This window comes from Cupressus sempervirens, chromosome 6, assembly GCF_028749045.1.
Source record: "Cupressus sempervirens isolate cs-2001-9-10 chromosome 6, ASM2874904v1, whole genome shotgun sequence".
Taxonomy (NCBI): Eukaryota; Viridiplantae; Streptophyta; class Pinopsida; order Cupressales; family Cupressaceae; genus Cupressus; species Cupressus sempervirens.
In genome coordinates, this window is record NC_143123.1 from 239,609,534 (window position 1) to 239,632,637 (window position 23,104).

A 23,104-nucleotide genomic window follows, 5' to 3' on the forward strand; every position below is an offset into this window, starting at 1 on the left:
TACAAGCAACAAACAGCATAATGAAATTGTCTAAGCTCAAGATAAAGCATACACCTTGCCCTCCCATGGAGGAAGTCAACAAAAGGCTAGCTAAGTTCATTGCCTTCGCTAAAAGAATGAAAGAAAAAGGGAGATTTATATTAGAAGATCATTTGATGTAAGCCCAAGTGGCAATTTCTCCTTCTTCTAGGATAGGACAAGTCTCTAATTCTGATTGGCAACCATTTTGGTGCCTTCTCATTGGTTACCACTTTTCTTTTTTTTTCATTGGTCCATTAATGAGGTGGCGTCTTCTCATTGGTTGATAGGGTAGCAACCCTAATTAGGGTTTCTAGGATCCAATCTGGATCGTTGATTTTGCCTCTTTATCTCTACCATCGGTTGTAAATTCTGGCCTCTATAAAAGGTCATTTGCTCTCATTTGTAAAGGTCAAAAAAAATTGTTGCAAAGATAATACCAAAAAAATTATTTTCTTTCTCATTGTTGTGACTTGCATGGTGATTAAGAGTTTTTGGTGTTGTTGCATGGTTTCTACTTCCACTAATTAGAATAAGATTTTTATTTTGAAGTTGTTAAAGTAAGTTTCATTTCAAGAAGTTGCTAAGTAAGATAAAGAGTAGATGGATAGTTGCATGGTAGTATTAGTAGATGTTTGATAGGTATTTATAACTAGGCCACTAGCATCCTAGTGGCTTGTTGAAAAGCCTTGTGTGGTAAACTAGTTCACTTTCCTCTGAATCATTGCATCTATGGAGGTAGAGCCGCTGGTTAACTTTCATTAGATTTGATCCCCGTCCATTTGCTAATCTTTCCATTCATAGGAGTAGGAGTAGAATAGCAAGTAGTTAGGAGTTGGAGTTTTGAAGAGGAAAGTTAGGAAGCCGTAAGTCACAAGAACATTCACCCTCCATCACCATCACCTTCTCCATCAACATCATCTAGCATTCACACCAAATCACCATCACCAGCATTCCACCAAAGTCCAAGTCATCCTCAAACAAATAGTGTAAGGCCGCCTACGTGATTACCAGCGAATCACATCGATATACTAAGTTAGTATCCACAAGTGTAAAGAACATTGGAGTTCTTGCTTATGTTTGCATAAGTATTAACTTTTCAAGAGAGGAATTGTGTGTTTGATACCCCGTATCAGATATTCAATTGCTAATATGTTATGTAGTGGTACAAAAACTAACATCAACAATATCTAGACCCAGGAAGGTGGAAACTTTTCATTGTTGAACCCACCACGACATTTAATAGGGTGTTTGTTGGCTTGGAAAATTTGGTTCAAGATAATAACATCACTTGTCCTACTAGTTTCTTCCACTTTCTGCCTTCCATGGAGAGACCGATAGCTTGAGCAGTAACATCCTCATTAACCTCAATGCTAATGCCACCAATAATTACTCTTCTTTCCTCCCATGAAGAGACAAACTAACGAGACAAGCTCTCATAGAAACCAACCATGTTCTCCATGAATTGATCAATAACTTCCTCTTTAAAAATGACCCAAACCACAGGATTGTTCATGTAACCATCCACCTTGTCGAGCTTAACAAGAAGCCTGTCAGCACTATAGTATCTAAGTTAAAAGGAGCAGTAATAGTAGAACTGGTTTGAAAATTATCTAGGTCGAAAAAATTGAGCAAAATAAGTCTCAAAATGGAAACATCTAGATGAGCAGACAACTTCCAGTAATAAATGGTGTAATTATTATGATAAGCATCGTCGCACATCTCCTCTATCAGAGAAACCACCATCACATGCGAAGAGTACATCACCCATAAGCCAAGATGGCTAGAAATGCCTTCCAACCTATCACCAAATCCAAAGAAATCTAAAGGGAAAATGGGGTCATTAATATCACAACTTCCAACCAATGTACTTTGGCACCAATTTGAATTATGAATCAACCATCTTGTAACACTAAGGATACAGAGGCAGTGACATGTCAAAAGGTATTGGCCACATGATCAATTACCATCCACCCTATTTATCAGCCATGAGTGCTAACTTCAAATTCAAAAAAGAGGTAATGTTCAAGTTACGCCCTATCAGTGTGAGAGCGCCAACCCAAAGAAGAAAGAAAGCAAATTCAAACATCATTGTCGATAGTGGCATTGTATTCTTCCTTCCTTAAGAGACATTTAGTTGTCTTCAGCAATAGATTCCCATCTCTCTGACAACGTAAGCTGATTTGCCACAATCCCAAAGTAGCTAATGAGTCAGCTGCAACATTCCCTCCCTGTAGGTATGTTTTGGGTGAAGCCACCCAAGCTTGAAAAAAGCATTTTGATGTCCATAATAAAGCCCTCAACCCTCCATCTAGTTTAAGTAGGCCTACAGGTGACTTCAATAATAAGTTTAATGCCCTTGCAATCTCAAGGTAACAATTGAAATAGCAATTTTTAGACCCCAAAGGAGGGTCATTCCCTCCGCCTAGTTCACAATATGATTCTTCTTCAAATACCCCCAAAAAACTTAGTAACCGGTCTGCCTTCGATTTGAAATACGGGTGCGAATAACCAATTTGCCGGTATGGCAAAATTTAGGAAAAGGTTTTCGGTTTGTTCGTACAAAAAAATGTAAAAATTATAAAAAATTATAAATATACATATTTATGAAGCCTAGAAGCATAGAGTATCATAAATCCATAAGATTTAATCATTTAAACAAGAAAAACACCATAGGCATAAACTTTAAACATGTAATCATAGCATCATGAATCAAGATCATACCATCACATATTTCAATTTTCAAATTCAACATCAAAGATTCAAATTTAAAACATTAAAATTAAATCATGATCCATGAATCACATCAAAGATTCAAATTGAAAACATCAAAATCAAATCATGATCCATAAATCATAACAAGTAGTTCAAGTATCATTGTTTCAAGTTCAAGTTTCAACTAATCATAATGTATAAAATTTTAATATTCATCATATTCATCATCTTCCTGCCATTGTAAGCTTGCAAAGATGTAGCAATGAGACACAAACACTTCAATATAGCCAACAATACAATCTTCCAACTCCACCTTGCACAAACTTACTTTTGCTCAATCACCTATTTGCTCACGAAATCACCTATTTGCACACCACAAATGATGTTAAAAGCCAAAATAACCTATTTACATTCAGTTTTTAGTGCTGCGGAACTCAAAACAATATCAAATTTGTTATAAAAAAAAGCCTTGAAAGTCGTTTGTTGCCGAAAATTCACCCAGGTTCACACCAAATTCGATCTGGGCAGCTGAAATTCGCCTGGGTTTGAATTCCTAGATTGCAGGTTCAAACCAACCCTAAGAAAATCGAACCATGTTCGAACCTGGGCTGAATCAGACCAGTATTTCAAACTAGTTTGAACTCAGGCATGGTTCTAGGGGCAAAACTGCAAAACCAGGTAACTAAGCAAAAAAATAACAAAACTAACCTTTATGGTCCCTTATAACCTCTCCTCCAACCTCGAGCATTCCACAATTAATTTGTCCATAGTTGGAGGGAAAGTAGGGATTTCCCAACTAGTTCCCGATATGTTTTCAAGTAACAGCTTGCAGCAAAAAAGAAAAACATTGTCAAGAGAAGTGGTTGTATCCTTAGATAATCCTATTGTTTCTCTCTTTCCAAATGCTCCAATAGACATAAGGAGGGATTTCCTCCAAAGTTGCCTAATAAAAGTGAGATCCGAGGAGGAGGGCCATTCAATAATGAGTTGTTGAATATTCCACCCGAAAACCCACTAAAGAAAAACGTGCAAAGAACCTATTCGTAATGTAGGAAGCAAACTAGCAATGAATGAATAAGTGGTGGACGGTCCCTCAGCCCTTTTGCACAACACACATCTAATGGCTAGACAAAACCTATCTTCACAAGATTGTCCTATGTCAGAATTTTTCCATGCATCACAACCCACCAGAAGGAATTGATTTTCGGAATTAGCTACAAGTTCCAAACTTTTTTTTGAAGAATTCTTATCACTTTGGTTCTTTGTTAGCAGCTTGTAAGCCGATTTGATGGTAAAAGCACCAGACTAAGTCATTATTTTATCTACTCTAGCAAACATGGGTATCCTCAAACCTTCCAAGACAGATTGAAGATCCTCAATTCTAATAGACATGGCAGACCTATCCCTAAAATACTGCGCTATGTTTTTCTATATCCCCCCAAGGTCCACATAATCGACAATGTACTTGCCAAAATGATCTGTTAGCCTACTCTTCAAAATACAAAACCGCCCATCCAAGAGGCTTGTCATCAATCCAATTATATTCCTAAAATCTAAGGCTTCTTTCATCCCCCACTTGTCATTTTAATCCAACTCTCAAGAGGGTCCCACATTTGAGGATATTGTTCTAGATTTTTGATCTAGAGGGAAAATCCTAGGTATTTAGAGCTCTATTAAAGTAGTCTCTAATGAGGTGTTTTGCTTCCATAATTTTGCACCAATCTATAGCACCGACCATAAGGTTTCACCCACTTTTTTAAATCAGAGCTTTATCTGGGCCAATAAGCTTGCGGATTCCCCGCCGCACATTGAGAAGACAAATTGTATCCCACTTAACTAGAGCCGGTCTTGTTTTCTCCTCAACACTTGTCTAGAGAAAAGTTCCTTGAATTTTCTCTAGTTTCTGAGTCATAGACCCAAAAATCTTGGATAGAAAAGTTGAAGTTTTCCAACTTTGCTCAAAAGTTTTCCTTTCCAACCTGCTAGTTTTCTCTAGATTCTTCCATGATAGTATTTCAAAAGTTCAAGGAAGCTTCCTTGACCATTAGGGGAAGGCCCAAGTAAGTACTTGGAAGTTTTGCAGATTGACAACCTAGGATGTTAAGAATTTTAGATTGAAGATCAACTTTAGTGTTGAAAAAATATACAGTACTTTTATGATAATTTATACTCTGGCCTAAGGGTCTAGCAAAATCCCCAAGAAGATTTTTCCATTCCCTTGCCTCCACAACTGAGGATATACCAAAGAAAAAGGTCTTATCGAAAAATTGTTGTGACACAAAGGGAGGAGAGTGGAAGCAGTTTTGACTCCCCAGACTCTACCCGTAGAGACCAGGTTCATGACATTTCAGCCAAGGACCTCTACAACCATAATGAATAGATAGGGGAACAAAGGATTACCCTCCCAATGCCTTTACCAGCCTTGAACAGCCCCCAAGGATCCCATTTACCAGAACCGGATATTGATCAATTTCCACATGATCCCTGATTATTTCAACAAAACTATGACTGAACCCAAGCTTTAGTAGAACTTTATAGAGAAAACACCAATTCACTTTAACATAACACTTAGAGATGTCTACCTTAAAAGGCACACCTAGGTCTTTACACATGTCCATGGAGTAAATTATCCCATGTATTGTAATTGCAACATCTGAGATTTGCCTAACCAGTTATGATTAGAGTTGATGAAATCATCCAAGAGCAGTTTTAATCTATTCACTAACACCTTAGTGAAAATCTTGTAGATGGTATCCGATCGGCATGAAGTCAGTCATACTTTTAGGGTCCTAAGATTCAGGGACAAGAACAATGTAAGTGTCATTAATCTTCAACAGCAAATTACACATCCTGAGGAAATCCCTTGCGGCCATAGTAACATAAAAGCTGATTATGTCCAACAAGTCTTGGAAGAAAGCAGGGGGAACCCATCCAACCTCAAACTTTTATAGGCACCCACGGCAAAAACAGCCAGCTTGACCTGTTCTACAGAGACAGAAGAAAGGAGAAGACCATTATCTTCTTCATTGATGACCAATGAGGGCTGGTTCAAAAGTCAGTCTTGTAGCTCAATATAAGTTATGTCCCTATTGTCTGTGTACATCTGCATGAAATAAGAGGAAGCAATCTGACCAAGTTGGGCATGATCTATGACCACGACTGCCCATGTTCATCTAGTAAACATTTGATAATTATTTATTTTTATGGTTACTAGCAGTTTTGTGGAAGAAGGTAGAATTTCAGTCTCCCTCTTTCAGCCATTGGACCGTCAATCTTTGTTTCCGGTAGATTTCCTCTTTTGCAAGGTTCTCCTTCCAATTAGCCTTGCATTCATCCTCTTCCATATGTAAGGATTGAGAGAGATTCCCAGCTGCCATCTGGTTCTATATATTATCCAATTGAGCAAAGATCTCTTTCTTCTTCTTAAAGATATCCCAAGTGTAGATTTATTCAATCCTTTCACCTCCCTCTTAATAAACTCCACCTTTTTTTGAAACACTATCCATAGCTGAACCACGGATAGGAGTAGATCACCATCTTCAAATATGGTCCCTGAAATCTGGATGGGCAGTCCACATAATCTCATACCTAAAGGGAAGTGAACCAGAGTTAGGCTTATCAACCCAGTGTAGGAAAAGAGGGTTGTGGTCAGAAGTAGTCCTAGGAAGAGCTCTCAGAGTAGTATTAAATCCCATATGCCACGTGAAGAAGATCAAAGATCTATCCAGCCTAACCTGGATGAGGTAGGCACATTTCCTATTGTCGGAGCAGGTGAAGGGGTTACCTTGAAGCTTTGGATCAAAAAGACCTGTTTTGCTGATGAGTAAAGAAAGATTGCTCATACTGTAAATGTAATCCATAATATGTCCCAGGTCATCTGAGGGGAATAAGAGGGAGTTGAAATCCCCAGCTAACTGGCATTTTGATCATCAAGAATGCTATCAGCAATCTCTTCGCAGATCAACATTCTACCCATGCAGTTATTGGGGAAATAAATGTTGCAGAGATGCCAACGAAGGCTATCCATCCCAAAAGTAATAGCAAGATAATTTTGAGGGAAAACATGAGCTTCTCCATCAACTTTACTTCAATTCCACATAGTTGCAATCCCTCCCAAGGCCCCAACAGCCTTAAGAGTAATATAATAAGGTTCCCATTCTAAAAGTAGCAGCAAGATAATTTTGAGAGAAAACGTGAGCTTCTCCCTCAACTTTACTTGTATTCCACATAGTTGCAATCCCTCTCAAGGCACCAACAGTCTCACAGTAATAGAATGAGGCCCCTGGCCAAAATCTGTCAACAATCATGGAGAAAGTTTAAACAACATCTTGACTTCCTGCAGCAATAAAATATCAATTTTATGATCAAGAATGTAGTGTTTAATAGTAGATTACTTTTGGGGACTGTTTAGCACCCTAATGTTCCATTTCAGGAACTTCATCTTTTAGTCTTTTGGTTGACATCTAGGGTTAACTGCCTACAACAGGCAATCTCCCTTGCCACAACCTTATGTCTTTGCACCCTCTCAGATGGTCTCCCAACTTTGCTTTCCGTCCCCATATTAGCCCTCTTGTTCCTAGTCTTGATCTGGTCTGGCGCTCTTTGTCAGCATCAGAGGATTTGCCAACTGTAGTAGATTTGCTGTCAGGAGTGAGGATAATAGACATGGTTACCTCATTGACCACCACCTCGTTATGGAAGGCTAAGCTGGAGCTCCTAGTTGGGACCAGACTCATATGATATGAAGTTATGAACAACATAAAGCACTAATTTTCAAAATATTGATACTGGAACTAAAAATTGATACTGAAATACTGAGCTCTATTTTTTGAGCAGAGTTATACGCACACAACCAACAACAGTGAAATTCAATTAAAATTATTTTAAAATCAAATTTGAATATATTTGTATCTAAAAGCCTGTCACAAAAATACTTGACATCATTTCGCAAAAAGATTAGCAATTTTTTTTGGAATTAAATGGCCCACATTTACTCAAGAAAAATATAGGGAATCCACGCAGATGTATACCCAAGATCTCAAGTACATGCCAGACAAGACATTTCAGAGGAAGGATTGGGAAGTACTCCACCATCCCCTGTTGTCTTTGACAGTCAGGAAATTTCCTAGTGTGACTTCATAACTTAATTGTACAATTTTACTAGAAGCTCCGTTCAGAGAAACTGACTACTCTTGTGTATGCAATTTGCTGGCGAAAGGTGCAAAATAAATGGCCAATAGTTGACATTGTTGCCATACAGGATCATAACTGGAACACGTATAGCAGTTAAAACTATTAGGAAATCTCAATAGTACCACATGTGCATCAAAACTTTCACCAATCCTAGAAGATCAATGCTTCAAAGGGTCACCGAAACTGAGTGTAAAGTGGCATTTGTTTAGTAAATTATAGCTAGTTCCTAAGGTGATAGAAAATAAACTTCAGCCAATTCAGCGAAATGTTAAATTATTGGCAATGAAAAGTGTGTCCATTCATAATGGGCCATCAATTCACATGGTTACTGCAAAGATTAATGTCAACCTTAACAATTGTTATGGCCCTTAGATTATACAGGTCACTGAATTTAACGATAATTACAAACTAGAAAAATAGGTAGAAAACACGCAGTAACATTTAGTCAAAACTTATATACAAAACAATGAGATTGGGCAAAATGATGTAACCAAATTCAATGGCAGACATGCATGAAAGGTATCTTAGGATCAATATTTTGGATCAATAAGTGCTTCAATATCAAAATGAGCAAAATTTTGTGATTTGATTTGTTGATTTATCACTTACAAGGATGGAAGGGCAAGGAAGTGATCAGGGGAACGGTGCAGGGTTATAAAAGAGGAAGAAAAGGAAAAAAAGATATGCTACTTCTAACCAATTGCTAAAATAAGCAAAGGCATGTATAGCTGAAATATAAACTATTTACCATGCTATTATTGTTCTTGTTATTATTAGAGACAATTAATGGCATCTAGTCGATTGTAGGCTAAAGGGACAAGATAATATTTTATGAAGCTTACAGCATAAACCAGTTCGATTAATAAAACTAATTATTCAAACCCCAAGAATTACCATCAAAGCATGTCTTACTTATAGGTTGGAGAGCTAAATAACCAGTAAAATGTTCATGACACTGTCTGAAACATATTAGCAACAAAACCGTCAACGTAACAACAAACCAGAATATTCAAATTATTACCCAAGGACCTTATAGACACAAGAGCATACATCAAAAGCAGTGATTACTACATTCAACTGTAATATGCAGTAGCCAACACTAAAGACTTCTTCAAATGTCATCATATATTCTTAGATATAACACTTAGAAAATACCGCTTTATCATATATATAACTTCCCACAAGACGAATAACCATGCACAGATGAGATCATTCAAAATTCATAGACGAATGGTTTTGGATTTATACCATCGAATAAAATAAACAGCGCCCTCAATAGATACACATTTTACATTACATCTAGAATGCCACTACGGCGTCCCTGGCACCATGGCATATTCGGGCATTTTTTCAAACAGATTGCGTGAATCCTTCCTATTCCCCAACTTCGTAGCATGTCAACCACAGCCCTTTTTATAAAGACTTCGCCTTCTAATCCGACATTTACAACATGGGCGCGAGTCCGTTTGCCTTTAATAGTAGCTGCTATATCGGAACGGGTTTTGAAGCCGAATCCGATGGTGAAGCAACTTCGCGATGGTCTTCTCTGTTCCATCTGTTGGGAGGGTTTGCAGGTCTTCGGTTAGTGTCCGAACTGGGCATGCACTGCAATTCATTACAATCCATGAGATATTTTATCAAACAGATACTGTGCAATTTCCCAACTATAGCATTTGGCGCTCGTCGTTAAGAAAATCTTTGTTTTTACCAAAAATAAAATTAACCTGGTAATCAGTCTTGATAAGGAGAGCGTGGATAAGCTTGCCTAGATGTATGTCTTTAGTTTCAGTGGCTCTTTTCAGCAGCGCAATGACCTTATGACTGTTCATCGCGGAAGCAAGATTTTTCTCAAGGTGATATCGCAGCCCGCTCTTTCATCGCTATATCAACTTTAGGGAAGTGAAGTCCCAAAATGGTTTGCATTCAAGAGGAACCAGGCTCTCATATTCTTAAATCAAGGAAGTTCTTTAGGTTTATTTAGAAACTATCTAATATAGTTGATCCTTGTGAGCATCACCTAGATCCAATGAGTGCTAAGTGTTCCATTTATTCTCATGAGAGATGGATTCATGTTGAATCACTACTCATGAAACATGGGTCATCGAGTTTGACTCAAAATCACACAGTTAAATCCTAATATTCACATCACAATTTGACTAGCTGTGGAAATCATCTCCTACTTATCAATTGATGAGCTTAAGGGGCTTTCTAATGAATGGTTCATAAGACACAACACTTGGTGAAGGTTTTACAAATGGGGTTGCAAGCTTTGGGTTTAACTGTGAAGGAAACTCTATAGTTAATCGCGCTCAGGCTGGAGTAGTACTGGGATGGGTGACCTCCCGGGAAGTCTCGGTGCTTCACCCCTGTGAGCATCACCTAGATCCAATGAGTGCTAAGTGTTCCATTTATTCTCATGAGAGATGGATTCATGTTGAATCACTACTCATGAAACATGGGTCATCGAGTTTGACTCAAAATCACACAGTTAAATCCTGATATTCACATCACAATTTGACTAGCTGTGGAAATCATCTCCTACTTATCAATTGATGAGCTTAAGGGGATTTCTAATAAATGGTTCATAAGACACAACACTTGGTGAAGGTTTTGCAAATGGGGTTGCAAGCTTTGGGTTTAACTGTGGAGGAAACTCCGTAGTTAAGCGCGCTCAGGCTGGAGTAGTACTGGGATGGGTGACCTCCCGGGAAGTCCCGGTGCTTCACCCCTGTGAGCATCACCTAGATCCAATGAGTGCTAAGTGTTCCATTTATTCTCATGAGAGATGGATTCATGTTGAATCACTACTCATGAAACATGGGTCATCGAGTTTGACTCAAAATCACACAATTAAATCCTGATATTCACATCGCAACTATCTAATATGTTTGTTAGGCATATAAAGTTAAAAACTAATATTAAACAAATCCTATAATAAATTACTAGGCTTATATGATTTGGAAAATTATATTCACAAGAGTTTATAGATATAAATGTAAAATTATAAAATATTTACGTATATGTTATTACAGTTGCTAAGAAGTGATAAATGTTTATTAGAGTTCAAAATTGCTCATGAAGCATCTTCATCGAAGAAACCTTACACAGATTGAGTGATGAGAGTTTTATAACTCTAATCAATGTCTATTACATAGAGAAAATTTTAATGAGTTTTACTCCTTCGCCTACCTCATTTTTCCCTAATTCTATTTAGTTCTATCTTGTGTAAGTCTTGCCAAAAGGTTTCCTCCTAATTATTCTCTTCTCTATACTTTTTTTTCATTAAATTATTTCAAGATAAATTTTCCCTTAAGTGTTTGAAACTATTTACATCTTGATGACAATCTAGCGATCACCCACGCATGGTAGTCACTATTTTTTTGTAATTGTGGTGCATTAGATAGCATTCATTCTTATTATCCCGAGCACATGAAGCATATAACTTAATTTTAGGCATGTACCCCACTTCCTTAATTTCATCTATCAATATTTCCAACTTCGCAGGTATTTTATCAATGTGTAGTATCAAAGTGACTTTGATCATAAAAGAATGTGAATTATCATTCACTTTAATCGAGTTACAACCTTATTCCCTTCTATTCTTCCTATCAGTAATCATTTTCATCACTTTCTCATACGTCAACTTCAACCTAGCTGTAATACCCACTCATAGGTAGCTTTTATGTTCTAATTGCCAAACTCTTTTAGGTATGTTTCATGCATGTGTTAGTTTCAGAGATATTTGATTTATAGTTATATGAGATTGTTCCATGACTTGGGTTGCATATATATTAGTGATGAATTACATAGTTGATTATATTTCATGTGTTATTTGATGAATATGATTACTTGCATATTAATGATGCTTTAATGATTCTTAGTTAGTGAATGTGGTTGCTTTCATAACAATGTCAAATGATATGTCTTTAATGATTATTATTTTATATTCATAATGATGTATTGTTATATCTGAGCATTCGATCTTTTGATCACTTGTGATTTATTATGGTACTTACCCCATACTTGCATGTGTATGGTTTATGTCTCTGTTTTACTTTTTTGTCTAACACATATGATGTGGTTAGGGGAGGGAGATGTAGTCACCTGCTAATTAGGATCTATATGATGTACCACAGTCACTGTCATTATATGCTCATCTTTTATATAGAATGTAGGTATCGTACATCGACTTCCCTGAAGTGCTAGGATGAGCATGTCCTATCGCAATAACTCAATGGTAAGAATGGGAAGATAATGATCAAAGTCCAATTCTAGCCATAGCCTAAATACTTGTCTTGCAAGGAGGACTTGTGACTGACTGGCTACCCTTTTTTTAAACCCATGAGTTTTTATGTGCATATGTTGTTTGACTTTTCCTTTGGTTGGTTTTTTCATATGCATTTCATGTTATTTGACTTTGTGGTTGCTTGGTTGAGTGCTTGTCTTGAATTATTAAATGTTATTTAACTAAAAAGAGGAAAATATTAAAATAAGACCATATTTAATTCATTGGAATTATTTAAATATTTGGCTAAATTAAAAGATTCAATTTAAAAGTCCTAATTTAGAAAATTAAATTAAAATGAATAAATATTAAATATTTTTTTAGTGAGAATATTTAATTAATATTGATTAAAATTAGAGTTGCATTTAAAGAATGCACTTTAATTACTTTTATTGATTAAAATAATAAATAATTATTTTTAACAAGCTTGCATTAAATGATAAAGTGGGAAAATAAAATAAAAGAATATTGTAATTAAAAAGCGAGTTAAATGAGCATGAAAAGATTAACTAAATAAAATAATTAAATATTTTAGGGCTTTTAGAGACATAAACCTAAAAGGGAGCCAAGGCTCTATAGAGGTTTTTCAGATCATGGGTTTCACTAGGGTGCCAGATGGTTAACATCGGCATGAGGTAGGGTTTGAAACCCATAATAGAATTATTCATTTGAAAAGATTTATTTGCTTCATAAAAGTTGGGTGCTTGATTCTTGACTGTCATCACGTTTGATTAGCTTAGATATGTGCAAACAAAATGAAAACCATAATCAATTTCCTATAGAAGAATATATTTAGAGAGGAAATAAAATTGTTGGGCTAGGGTTTGATTGAAATCTATTTAGATTGTATTGACAATTTGTTTTAAAATTCTTCTACTTTTAAAAAAAACAAAAAAAACTTAGCTTTTTGGAAAAAAAAAAATCGTTCGTCAAAGTACTATTGCAAAATATAGTAAAAATATATATTTTTAAAGAACAAATAACAATAAATAAATAAATATTTTTGAGAGGGGTTTTTATGCCCCCCTGACCTGCGACTACCTAAGGCAGCCTATAGCTACTTTAGTAGACCGCGTCCCCCTTTATGGGGTTAGTTTATTATTTATTATTATTTTTCTTGAAATTCATTATTATTTTAATTACTTTTAAATTAATTAAATTATTAAATCATTAATTATTTTATCATATATATATATATATTTATTTATTTTTATTTTTAAAAATGTGTTTAGATTTATTTTTAATTTAAAATTTGGATTTGTTAAATATTGAAATGAGTTTATATTAAACTTAATTATGATTTCTAAAATGTATACTCTATAATTAGAATTATTATAATTAAATATCATTATTATTCTAAAGAAGTTTGGTATTTAAATGCATCGATTCAAACATGATGATCTTATTGACTTATAACATTTAATTTTGTCTATCAATGAAACTTTGAATGGATTTAAATATTTAGTTCGTAGGGGCATTGTTTGATTTTAAAACCAAGTATAACTTGTTGATTAAAATGATGTCCTATTAGCCGAAGAAGACTTCTCAAAACAAGCAATGTTAACCATGTGATTTGGATGTCTATGTTCTTCTCGATGTTTTACTTAGAGTTATATATTGTTCTTTTCATGGTGGTTCATGTACTTGGGAGTGCTTAGTTGGCCACCTTTGGCATACACTAGAGGTTTTCTTTTCATGTTTTCTTATATGATGTTTATTTGTTCTAGATATTATGATGCCTTGTGTTTTAAACTGGAAGTTGCATTATGAGTTTTGATTATGATGCATTTATGTTTACTTGGGTTGGAAAAATCAACTTATTTTTGGGTTGCATGTTAAGGAGCCAAGTTCGATCATTATAGATGTTGTGGTATGGGACACAACTTTGATTTGTATCCGTAGGAGAGGTTGACTAAGTGCATGTCTTTGGGACTGGCTTGCAGTAGGGATCTAGGACCCAAAGTGGTCAGTACCAGGGTAACCTATTATAAGTTATGTAATAAATGATAATCTAGTAATTAATATTTAGGGAAACACACTAAAAATATAAGTTACAGATATTGCTTTGTATATGCCTTGAGTGCTTGTATAGGCCAAGGATGATAACGAGATGATACTTAGTGAGAGGTATGGTTGGTTTGCCTCATCTTCACAAGAGGGTACTCTAGCTCCACATGTCTCACGTTGAGGGTCTAGGGTCCAAAGTGACTAGTCCAAGGTAACTCAAGTAGTTTGACCATGTGATGACACTCCTCAGTATGTAGTGTGAGTCTCCTCCATACATTTTGTATTTGCCTCTGATGGTGTATTTATTGGTGGTGAACTTATTGTTGAATGTATTTACTGTTGGTGATTTATTGTTATTAATGATGGTTGTTATATGTGGGTTATTATTCTTTGACATGTAGCTTTTGACTTAAAGTGGATCTCTTTTGATGACTATGTCTCTATTTTTTAATACTTATTTTATACTTGGTATTTTTATGTTGACTTGGTATGTTGTGTTGGTATTGAATTAAGTATTCATTCAATTTTGATTATCTTTTCTTCTTCTGTAGTTTGTGTACACTTGAGATAGTTTTAACTATTAGGATTTCTTGCCTAGGATTGTTAGATGGTTTGATTATATGTATGCCAATTGTTTGTTATCTTCCTTTCACAATGGGACTGGAAGCATGACCAGATGACCACATGATCAATAGGTAGTGACTTCTTACCATTTGTGTCCCCCTCATATTGACATATATTAGATGTTTATGGTTCCAGTTGTACCATTATCATTCTTATTCCTATCTTGGAGGCTTCTATTCAATTGATGTATATATGTATGTGATCATGTATCTTGTATTCTAATGTGTGTGTGTGTGTGTGTGTGTGTGTGTGTGTGTGTGTGTTCTCACATACCTTGCAACTTGTGCAGTGGATGTTATTCATTGGAGATATTTCATTGTATCAGTTATATGTATGCTTTAGCTTATGAGATGATATATTTTTTATTTATTTATGATCAGGAGACAATGTACTTGAGACTTAAACTAGTTAATACAAACTTCTTAATGCAACTCAATGTGAAAGAACCCTTGAGGAATGGAAATTGTATTTGTAATTGCTTATGTGTACTTGATTTGTATGTGTATATTGCTTCTGCAATGTTATTTGATATTGTTTAAACTTTAAAAAAATGTTCAATAAACATTGTAACATGTTAGGTTTATTTCTCTTGGGTTCCCAAGTGGGGTGTTACACTAGCCGCTAGATAATATCTCAAATGATATATCATCTTGTGGATCCAACACAAATGGGAATTGTGTCATTAGAGCTTTAAAATCTAGATTGCCAAAGATGATGTAGGCATCAAATAAGGTTGTTCATACAATTGTATCAAGAGAAAAGAATTTTCTTAATTGTAGTTTCTTCATAAGTTATTTGTCCTTTTGTTAAAAAATTAGGTGTTGTATGTCTGGCATAATGTTTATGATGTTTAATTTATTATTTGTGTGTTGTACCTAGGGGAAACTATATGGGTGTACATTAGTAGGAGCTAAAATTCATGGGGCCACTAATTTTTTTGTATGTAACATTGGGAAATATATTTAATATGGGATTTCACATTAGGAAAACATATTTAATTTGATATTGGAAAAATATTAATAAACTTATTAATTTGATATCTGAAAAATATTAATACACTATAAAAATTGTACCCAATAGTAAATGTGGGGTCAATGGTTTTGTTATCTCATGGTTTTAGTAAATACGATTTGATGGTTTTGTATGAATTTATTGCTTTGAAAGAAAACAAAAGGGTAGTTGTCTAAGGTTGGCTAGTTAGGGTTTTGAGTCTTCTTCTAAAGAGTGTATATGCAAAGCATGTCATGTGATGTGTTATTTATGTGTGTACACATGTAGAATGTACATTAAGAGGCTTGATGCAAAGGTGTTCGTGGAGGTTTTGAAGATTTATTGAATTGTTTTGTTGCAAAATAATACATGAATAATTGATACTTTTGGTGGCTAGGTTTTCCCCTCTTGTAGGGTTTCCTAGGATATATCTATTTTCATACTTTGATGGTTGTGTTGTTCATTCTTTTGCATATAATATTTTACTTTATTTTTTCATAGATTAAACTTTGGGCTTGTGTGGAGATTATAATTATGTGGCTATAAGTTTTATTTCATTTATTAGACACATGGTTGTAGTTATATAACACTTGGTATAGTAAAACATAATTAAATTTGAATATGGACGTGCATGAAAGAATGAAGGCATGGCAAGATATGAGGGTTTTGTAGGTTGTTTGTTAAAGATATTTGAGTTTATAATGGGTTATTTGTGAATTTGGGGTGTGAAAAATGTTGGTTTAAAAATGTTTCTTGGGTGTGCATTCAAATGAGCTTTTTATAGGGAAGTGTTGTGAATAGCCTTTTTGGACAAAATGGACCTCATCATTAGATTAGAGATGGCTAAGAGACAAACTTCAACATAACAGTTGACCAATTTTAAAAATTTGGAAAAGGTGCAAAAACATTCCCCTAACCCTAGTCATACAATTATATAGTCAAGCTAGAAGGTTGGTTGTCAAAAAAAAATTAAAAACTAATGTTATGTAGTCGAGCTTCAACAATTGTTTACTTGTAAATAAAAGAAAAAAAATCATCAATGGGGTATTATTTCCAAATCTCTTGATAAATTTTTAAAAAATAAAAGCTTTACATACTGCATAGGACATACTACTTTGTAGTATGCACAATACACACTTCCCTCCATCGGCAACTAGCTAATTAGTCCAACAATGTCGACATCAACCTAGCGGGTTTTTAACCCCTCTAACTAGAGTTTTCACCATTCAAATTTAAAATAAAAATATATATTATTAAATACTCTCTTAATTTTTTTAGTGTTAAGCACCCATTTTCTTTTCTAAATTTAAAACATTAAAATTATTTTTTCTATTGCTACCTCATAGGGGGGTATGTGCACCAAGTTGTGGTGCCAAAGACATGACACATGAAGTTTTTTTTAATTTTTAAAAAGTGCATGTGTGTTATAGCGTATACATGCTTTTTAAAATGAAGAATTTTCATAAATGGGTTGCAAACCCACAACCCATTTTATATTTCTTGCATTTCTACTCACAACGTGCATGCGGATTGAAGAAATTGAAGAATTTTGTCACCCGCCTTCTCAAAATGCCTCCTCGTCACCAAAGTTCAAGATCGGGATCACATCGTATATTTTCTACTTTTGTTTTTGCATTGTTTTATATGTTTTTGCGTTGTTTTGTAAGTTTTTACATTGTTTTGTAGGTTTTTTTCAATTTTTTTTAAATTTGTTTATTTATTTGGATATCAATTGGTTTCTTATCAGGAAATGTGAATAATGAAGCACCAAATCCCTAGCCAAATCAACAAAATCAAAATGAAAACCCTCCACAAGATCCAAATCAAAACCCTCCACAAGATGAAAATCAAAACCCTCCATAACAAGAGTAAAAAAATTTGCAACTTGCACCGATTGGAAGACCTCCTCCTGGCACCCAAGACAACATAATGAATGAAATAGAAAGAGGGAAAAATGAATTAGAAGTAGTCATTGGTAGGTTGAAGGCTTTTGGATGAACTGATCCGATGAGAGCACAATTGGCATCCTCCCTCGAGTCCATTATGACCCATGTAGCTTCTATTAGTGGTCAGTTGGATATTTGATGTGTTAAGAGGGTTGAACAAAGAAGATATTATGCAAACAAATTATCATATCAAGATGTAAAAAAAAAAGGAAATACCAAAAGGTAGCATTTGTGCATTGTTTAAAAATCTTGGAGAACAAGATATTGTTAAACATACAACTAAAAGGTTCCCCGTCCATTGGTGCATACATGATGGTATTGGAAATAACTTTTGGGATAGATGGTGGATGGTCTTTGATGCCCCTCCCTGGAATAATCACGAGGTTCCAATGTATTTTTTAAAGAAATTGTATTGTGAATTTGTCCTTGGGGAGATCCCCAATAATTTTGATATATTATAATCTTATGGTAGAGGTTGGGGGTCATCATTTGAGAGGTAGGGGATACGTCATGACCTTAATGTAGTTAGGGCACCTGTTGTCAAGCCACAGGGTGAGCATTTGATTATTCCTTCAATTATGAAGGAACATGTAGAGACCAACACTCTAGGGACTATTAATGCTTTGATGCAGAACCTCATTCATTACATGAGTCCACTAGTTGAGGAGGAGCCTTCTATGTGTCGCAGCCACATGTGCACATCATGTGGATCCTTATGCACATTTGGCAATCATGTTGGAGATATTATGGATGATGGGCTAGTTACTGATGAGTTCCTGAGTGACACATTTAACATTGACACATAGGTAAATTACAATTATAATAAACTAATTTGATCACATTTTGTATGTATAGTGAATGACTAATTAATTAGCATGTATTAACATTGTTCAAAATTTAGGGTAAGAGTGTTGGCAGCCCTAGTACAGATTCCCTGGCCCCATTTTTTGTCCTATCAATGAGTCAAAAGGTATGTATCAATTTAATCATATAAATTAATACATATATTTATTAAGTAATCATATGAAGGATTGAAAAAAAAAAAAGTATGCATGTGCATTAGTTCTCTACTGGACCATAGACATTCACAAGGGACTCCGAGCCTAGGCGTGATAAGAGCTTTGTAGAGGTACATTTGTTTCATGTTAATTTAATACATTTGATTATATTTGTTTCATGTTTCATGTTACATGTAAATTGTATTATATGACATGTAGCTATTGATTCTGAGACTCCTCATCTTCGCCAGTCCATTGATCATGGAGCTACTACAACGATGGCTAGTTCAGAGCCATTGACTGAGGTATGAAATAATTTTCTTGGTTTTAGTTGTTGTTTATAATAGTTAGTATCAAAATTTCTAACATTATTTATAAGTGATTATATTGATTGAATTTTTGTAGGGATTTATTACACTTGATCATCCGTGAGCCTTTAAGGTGGATGTACAAAGTGACTATTTGATGGTAGTAAGAAAATAATTAATTGTATGTGTACATATATTTTATTTCAATGTATAATAATTATTGATTCATAGCTACTTTGTTTGTATCAGCTCAAGTTAGAGAAGAGCCTAAACAAGAGGATGAGTGAGCATGTGAGGAAGACCCCATCATCCCCATCATCTCCCTCCATACGACAACCAAAAACCTCTAGGAATTTGTTTCCTTCCCCTCATGGGAAGGAGAAGATATAGTTGATAGACACACATGTATAGGCATTAGTGGACATATATGTTGGATTTTATGTCAGTGGACATATTCAATATACATTTGATATATATGACATTTTATATTTGATGTATGACATATATTTGATGCATGACATTATTCTAAGTATCTTGGCCCTAGTAAGTTACAGTAAAAAATAATAATAATAATTCAAAAAATTTACATTTCATTTGTGTTATTTATTTCAAAAATATTGGTTTCCATCATGACAAGGTCTTCAATAAGAGGCAAAAAGAATGCTACCACACTAGGGAAATCCTCTGATCAAGATTGGGAAGAAAAAGAGGATAGTAATCCCAATGAGGAACATAGTAAGTTCAAGGAAGAGTTTAAGAGGGATACATGTGACCTACAAGGAGATATATAAGATATACAAAGCATGCTAAGCACCTATATGAATGAAACAAGGAACGAGCTCTCAAGCAATCAAGGTGAAACCTTCAAGTCAACTAATAATAACAATAATTTTATTAATCCTACAAGATCTAGGAATTATTTTCCAAAGGTGGATATGCACAAATTTGATGGCAAGGATCCTCTAACATGGATAAATCAAATGGAGAATTTTTTTGAAGTACATCAAATCCTATATGGACAAAAGGTCACAATGACTTCCTTATATCTAGAACCAAATCAATTCATTTGGTATCATTGGCTTTGTACTCATAGGAGAAAAAGGGTCTCACTGTATCATGGTCAATTTTTAGAGAAGAACTCCGAGCATAATATAGAAATAGTGTGACAGAAAACTTCTTTAGCCAACTTGCTAAACTTCAACAAACAAGATCAGTTAAGGATTATATTCCAAAATTCCAAAATCTATCCTTAAGAGTGGATACAATTACAGAGGAGAACTTGAATGATTTATTCTTGGGTGGTCTCAAGGATCACATTCAACATGAGGTACACATGGTTTTTTCCTATCTTAGTAAATGAGTCTTCTATATTGGCACACAGGGCAGAGGAGAAATTCTTGATTCCTAGAAAGCAAGGGGATAATGTAACAAAAGAAAAAAGATATTCAACACCTTATCTTCCTCAACCTATTAGGTTGACTCCACAACAAATTGAGGAGAAAAGAGAAAAAGGGTTGTGTTTCAATTGTGATAGCAAATATAGTCGAGGACATAAATGTAGTGAAAAGAAATTGTTCTATATTGAAGGTCCAAGTGAGGAAGAAAAGGATGAGCCCATATTAAAGGAGGATAGGGAGTCAGGTGAGGAATCACATGATTCTCACCAATCATTTATTGTCATGCACTTTCATGTTTTAGTGCACCACAAACTCTCAAGGTAGTGGGTTACAGTGTTGATCGACTTAGGTAGTACTCATAATTTCATCAACAAAAAGTTGGCAACTCTTCTAAATTATTTTATATATCTTGCCCCAAAGTTTCAGGTTTTAGTTGCAGATGGGGGCATAGTTAGTTGTTTAGGGAAGTGTCATAAAATCAAATTATCCATGGGAGATTATCAACTTGATACACCAATGTATGTGATATCCATGGGTGTAGTAGATATTTGTTTGGGAGTACAATGTCTTACTACATTGTGAAAAATTGAGATGAACTTCCAAGAACTATTCATGCGATTTCAATCAAAAGGAAAGATAGTGGAGCTAAGGGGATTGAAGGCAAAATCCCCACAGATGGTAAGCTTTCATCAAATGCAAAAGTTTCTTAAGAAAGGTGCAGATGGATTTGTGGCCCAGCTATTCATTAGAAGTCTCTTAATCTAATGCTCTTACTCATCCATGTTTACAAGAAATAATTGATCATCACTCAGTGATTCTTGGAGATATGCCTAAAGGAGTTTTTCCTAAGAGGGATCATGACCATGCCATACAACTAGTTCTAGGGAGCCAACCACCAAACATTAGGCCTTATAGGTATCCAAACATACAAAAAAGTGAGAAAAAAATTGTTGAGGAAATGCTAGAGGTAGGAATTATCAGGCATAGCCAAAGTGCTTACTCCTCACCTGTTGTGACGGTGCGTAAGAAGGATGAAACTTGGTGCAGGTGTCTAGATTATAGAGTGCTCAAAAAGTACACCATTAAAGATAAGTTTCCTATTCTAGATGAATTAAATGGAGCTATGTATTTTACCAAGTTAGATCTTAGATCGAGTTATCACCAAATTTGGAATAAGGGGGAAGATATTTAAGACAACATTTTGAACTCATGAGGGTCATTATGAATTTTTGGTGATGCCATTCGATCTTACCAATGCACCATCTACATTCCAAAGTTTGATGAATTCCATTTTTAAGAGGTTCTTGAGAAATTTAGTGTTAGTGTTTTTTGATGATATATTAATTTATAGCAAGACTTGGGAAGAACATTTTTGCAACATGTAGGTCAAGCATTAAAAATACTCAAAGATCATCAACTCTATGCTAATACATCCAAGTGTACTTTTGATCTTAAGGAGGTGGAGTATTTGGGACACATAGTTTCATATGAAGGAGTAAAGGTGGACCCTAACAAAATTAAGGCTATCATGGAATGACCTATTCCAAAAACTATAAGAAGCTAAGGTGTTTCTTGGGATTGATAGGATACTATATAAGATTTGTGAAGAATTATGGTTGTATAGCAACATCCCTTACCACTCTATTGAAGAAGGATTCTTTTCATTGGAATGAATCTACTAATATATCATTTGAGCAATTTAAGAAGGCTATGTGTACAATTCTAGTGCTTGCCACTCCAGACTTCACTAAGGAATTCATTGTGGAATGTGATGCTTTTGGAAATGGGATAGGAGCAGTTCTCATGCAAGAAGGTCAACCAATTGCATTTGAGAGTTGTCAATTAAAAGGTAAAAATTAACTCAAACCTATTTATGAGAAGGAAATGCTAGCAATCCTTCATGCAGTTAAAAAATGGAGGCCTTATTTAATGGGTCAACACTTCAAGGTTAAGATAGATCACGATAGCCTAAAATATTTTTTGGAACAAAGACTATCATCAAAAGAGAAACAAAAATGGGTCACTAAGATGTTGGGATGTGACTTCGAAATTGTTTACAAGAAAGGGAAGGGAAATATTATGGCCGATGCACTTTCCAGGAAGGATGAAACAGATGAAGCCTTATTGTGTACTCTTTCAATATTACAAGAAAATTGGGTGGTAGAAGCCAAAGAAGAGTGGCAAAATGATGTTGCAACAAGTAATCTCATATAACAAATAAAAAGTAACCCTAGTAGTTTAGATAAGTTTTATTTAAAGGGGGATATTCTTTGGTATAAAGAGCACTTGTATCTCTATAAGAATTCCACTCTTAAACACAAGATTCTCAAATAACTACATGAGTCACCAATTGATGGTCATTCAGGATTTTTGAAGACACATCATTGGGTCAAGAAAGATTTTTTTTGGAAGGGCTAGAAGGTGATGTTCAAAAATTTGTGGCTAAATGTTTGGTTTGTCAAAGAAATGAGGGGAAACAATTAAGACACCAGGTCTCTTGTAGCCTTTATCTATTCCTAGCCAATGTTGGGAAGAGGTATCCATGGACTTCATCACAGGGCATTCCAAATCTAAAGGTCATAATGTCATCATGGTAGTAGTCGATTGCCTCACTAAATATACA

At 34.9% G+C, this 23,104-nt stretch overlaps 1 long non-coding RNA gene across 1 annotated transcript; it reads right to left on the reverse strand.

Moving 5' to 3' along the window:
• Positions 1–9,064: 9,064 nt before the first annotated feature.
• On the reverse strand, positions 9,065–9,893 carry LOC149552140 (uncharacterized). The gene is made up of 2 exons (XR_016353351.1): positions 9,651–9,893; positions 9,065–9,531 (listed from the first exon to the last, which is right to left on the reverse strand). It is a non-coding gene; the product is annotated as an uncharacterized LOC149552140 (long non-coding RNA).
• Positions 9,894–23,104: the final 13,211 nt, after the last annotated feature.